This window comes from Charadrius vociferus, unplaced genomic scaffold (assembly GCF_000708025.1).
Source record: "Charadrius vociferus isolate BGI_N301 unplaced genomic scaffold, ASM70802v2 scaffold773, whole genome shotgun sequence".
Classification (NCBI taxonomy): domain Eukaryota; kingdom Metazoa; phylum Chordata; class Aves; order Charadriiformes; family Charadriidae; genus Charadrius; species Charadrius vociferus.
The window spans coordinates 383,023-387,456 of record NW_009647799.1 but is presented as its reverse complement, the minus strand read 5'-3'; positions in this window follow the sequence as shown (position 1 = coordinate 387,456).

Sequence of the window (4,434 nt, the reverse complement as noted above, 5' to 3'; positions counted from 1 at the left end):
CTTCCCCGCCCCACCGGGGGGAGGCCTGCGGCCTCCCGCCCAGCATAGCTTAAACCTGAACCCCCCGGAGCTCCATGAAGGGTTCTGTCAGCCATACCCCCACCCCTGTGGGGCCAGGCCGCACTCTAGGCCTAGGGTTCCCCTCAGCACCCCAGTGCCGCGATGGTGGCCCTGAGGAGGTGCTGCTGGAGCTACACCTTGCACCCTTTGCCAAAGGGAACGCTGATTGTCAGGGTCTCTGAGGTTCCTCCGGGCTCCTTGGATGCGAGGACAAAGTCCTTCTCAGGTACAGGCGCTTATCTAAGCGGAAAACTTCTGCTTCAGCTCATCTGGCAGAGGTCTGTGCTGACCTTTCCAGGCACAAGGAGCATGCTTTTGTATCGCAGGGAAGGCAGACGGCGTTAATTTCATCACTGGGATTGTCCCCAATCGCTTTGTGCTCCCTGGAGGGAGAGGCTTTTCCCCACAGTTTTCTAAGATGTTGTGTAAAGCCATCATAGATAGAATGGTTTAGGTTGGACGGGACCTTGAAGATCATCCAGTCCCACCCCCCTGCCCTGGGCAGGGACACCTCCCACCAGCCCAGGTTGCTCCAAGCCCCATCCAACCTGGCCTTGAACACCTCCAGGGATGGGGCAGCCACAGCTTCTCGGGGCAACTTGTTCCAGCGTCTTACCACACTCATAGCGAAAAATTTCTTCCTGATAACTGATCTAAATCACCCCTCTTCCAGTTTGAAGGCATTACCCCTCGTCCCATCGCTACATACCCTTGTAAAAAGTGCCACTCCAGCTTTCTTGTAGGCACCTTTCAGGTACTGCAAAGCTGCTATAAGGTCTCCCTGGAGTCTTCTCTTCTCCAGGCTGAACAACCCTTGGCTTGTTTTCTCCTGGCTAAGAGGAGGGACGTCACAGTGAGCTTCGTTGAGGACGTAGAGAATGTATGCCTCTGTTATTCAGTAGCATCTCCCTGCTGCCAGGCTGCTCTGGTGCGTGCCAGCCGCTCGGCGTTGGGTATGTGACAGCGGTGGTGCCTCTGGCGATGGCTCCTGTCAGAAACATTTCATGTTTAGCTGGGAGCTGCAGCATCGCTGTCAGTCCCCTTCCGCTGAACACTTCATTAAAGAGTGTCTCTCTTCAGCCTTTGTTAAGATGCAGCATCTCAATGCAAATAAGATACAAATGCATCACTGTCCCTTCTGTATGCCACTGATGCACCCCCTGAACACCAAGATGGCAAGTTTTGTCTCCCTTCACCATACCTGGTGACATGTATTTGTCCCTGCAGTGTGGATCCATCCCCACATCCCCTTTCACAATCACTTAGGACAAGCCCCACGGGTATTTACCTGGTGTAGAAGGCAGGAGGGTCCCCTGTTCACCTCACCAGCCACCTGGGTTTGCTTCCGCAGCAGGATCAGGCCGCAGGGCTCAGCGTGGATCCCCCATCACAGCTGCAGCCCTGTGGAGACCAGCCACAAGCACAGTGAAACGGGCTGTGGAGTTGCGTGGTGCAGCTGGACGAGGTCAAGATTTACCTCACGGCGCCCACGGTGCCTGTGCTGGTGGGGTGCGGGGAGCCGTGGCACAGCCATTACCCCCTGTGCTTGTTGCAGGGGTAGATCCAGTGTGGCACCAGACACCTCTCCCACATGCAGCCGGTTTGTTGCCACCACAGCTGCCTGTGGGCCCTGTTGGATCTCTGGTGCCCCTCCAGGTCCCCTCTGTCCCCTGCAGGTCCTTCCTCCATCCCTTGTCCTGGCAGAGGCTATTCCAGCTGCAGTCCCATGTCCTTGCTCGTTCCCCAACGGCAGTGTAAGGCAAAGCAAGAGCTAACAGCATCAGCTGCCGGGATTCACTCGGAGAAGGCAGTGCAGCCGGGCATGCGATGTTAATCCGGCCTTCAGGCTGCCGATAACCCTGCAGCTTGGGATGAACCGGCAGCATCCGTCTGCCAGGCAGCCCGCCTCCCCCCCCCCTCACCGGCACCCCTCACCCCAGGCTGGGCTCTGCCTTGGCCATGCGTGCCAGCGTGCATTTAGTGACAGCCTCTGCTGCCCTGCGAGGTGCAGCGATCACAGCATCGCGCTGATCCCATTCACTTGTCACAAGTTGCTGCCTTTGTACTTCAAAAGGAAGAGTCTAAAAAAGAATTGGGGGGGCAAACTATTTTGGGGATGAAAGTTGGCTGCTTCCTGAGGTTCCTCCTGCACCCGCCAGAGAAATGGCAGCTCCCAGGGCAGCAGGGACACCCCAAGGAAGGAGGGGACAGCAGGGACAGAATCCTGCGGGGACACCCTGGTGAGGGCAGTCGAAGCTGCAGGGAGAAACCCCAGAGCAGCACCCAGGAACGGGGAGTAAGTGGGGACATACCCTGAGGGTGGGGAGGGAGACCCAGCACTGGGGGGGTGCAGAACAGAGTGGGGGACACGGCACTGCACCTCTGCAGGGTGCTCAGCCTCCCACCAGCTCCTTGCCAGGCCCCTGGGGAAAGGATTTGCTCTTGCCCTTCTCTTTTAAAGCCCTTCCCTCCTGGCTTGCCATCCAATTCAGGTGTGCTGGAGAAAGAAGGGCTGTTTAACTCCTTCCCACCTGGGGCCAGCTGGCTCCTTGCTCAGCAGCCTCGCACGCCAGCCTGGGGCTGATGCTGTGGCCATTCTGAGTGCGCCCAACTTCTGCTTTGTCCCCCCAGCGCTATCCTCCAGTCCTCATTCCTTCTGTCATGTGGGGTGCTCAGAGCATCCTGGGCACAGGGGATGTATTCTGCTCACGTCGTCACCTCCCTTCGCTTTCCCAGCTGAGATGTAACGAGTTGGTGCGTTCTGCTGCAGGGCAGCCACCGGCACAGCAGACCCCACGTAGCAATTCTGCGTGCAGTTGCCTCAGAGGGGCTGCGCAACATGTTCTGCCCCAAAACCACCTCACACTCGGATTTCTGAGATTCCCCTGAAGTGTCCACAGCTTCAGCCCTGTGGGGAGAGGCCCAGCAGCCTCGCAGGGACGGCCCCGCAGATCCCACCGGGACGGCTGGTGGAGCTGCGGGGTTGGGATCAGCCCCCGAGGAGCCCGGGCAGGGCAGCGGGCAGAGATGGTGGCTGTTATCGCTGCAAGAACCAACCTTTCTCCTGGAAAGGGGAGCGACTCTGATTTCTCTGCTCTGCGGGCTGACGGTCACACCTGGTTTTACAGCCAGGCAAAGGAGAAGAAAGAAGCAATTCTGTTTACTTAGGGAGTAATTAATATCCCAGCTCCTGGCATGTATGGAGGCAGCAGAAACCTCCCCCACAGCGCAGGGAGAGCAAGGCTTTGCAGCCCTTTATTATTTCATTATCAGCCGGGCAGGATTAGGAGGGTGGGTCAGGGAACAGCACCGGCTTTAAGGAGGTTTAGCTCCTTTGAAAAGGCTTATCCGGGCTCAGTCTCACTCAGTGGCTGCGATGCAGTGCCGAGGAGAGGGGGTTGAGTAAAGTTTGGGGGGGGGGGGCTACAGGGGGTCGTGCATTTTTAATAGCAGAAAAAAAATCATAACGCCCAGCAGGGAAAACATGGGAGGTTCCTTCACCAGGGACTGGCTTTATTTGTTGCATTTCAACAACCGGGGAGGGCAGTTTCTAAGCTCTGCCAAGTCCCGCTTTGCTCCCTGGAGAAAACCAGAGCCTCCGTGCCGCCCTGTGCATGCCGGGGGCTTTGGGGTGGTTTATTGCATGAGACCGACACGGTGCTGGGGCGAGACAGCCATTGCAGGCAGCTTCCTGCAGAGCTGGATGAAGTTTTGCCCTTTCTCCTTTACCCAGTTTCTCCCCGGAGCCCGGGTGGGGTGGCCGGAGCACGCCGATCCCAGCCCGGTGAGGAAAGAGGAGCTGTGGGAACTGCGGCAGCAAATCCTTCTTCTTCTTCTTCTTCCCAGGCCAGAAATGGGAGGATGTGGTGGGACGCAGTGTCCCCCCCATAAGTAATTCTGCCCCGGGAATGCTGCCTGCAGGCGCCGAGCATCGCGGTGGGCATTCTGCTCATCCCGGGATCGGGATCATGCCTCCCAGCCTGGCCAGGTGGTTTTCATTGCAGCCTCTGACTCACTTCCCAAAAATGTCTGCGCTCACATCATGGCAGGAAACCGCTACCGGGAAGTGGTGAAAACCATACAACGGCCTGAAATTTGTCTTCTCCCAGCAAAGGGGGAGATCAAACGGCAGCACTTTGGCCTCAGTCCCTCTGACGCCAGGGCTAGTCATCGGGGTGACTTTTCAGCTGAGCGAGCGGTGCGTGTGGTTATTCCAGACTCAGCAGCTTCTTGCGGGGCGTTTGGGAGTGTTTCCCCCGAGGAGGATTGACCTCAGAAATATTTTTGAGTAAATCATCAGCTGGGAGGAATGAGCTCAACTTGACGGCGTTGCCCAGGGCTTCCCGGCGAGCCCCGTGGTCCCAGGCTGTGCCG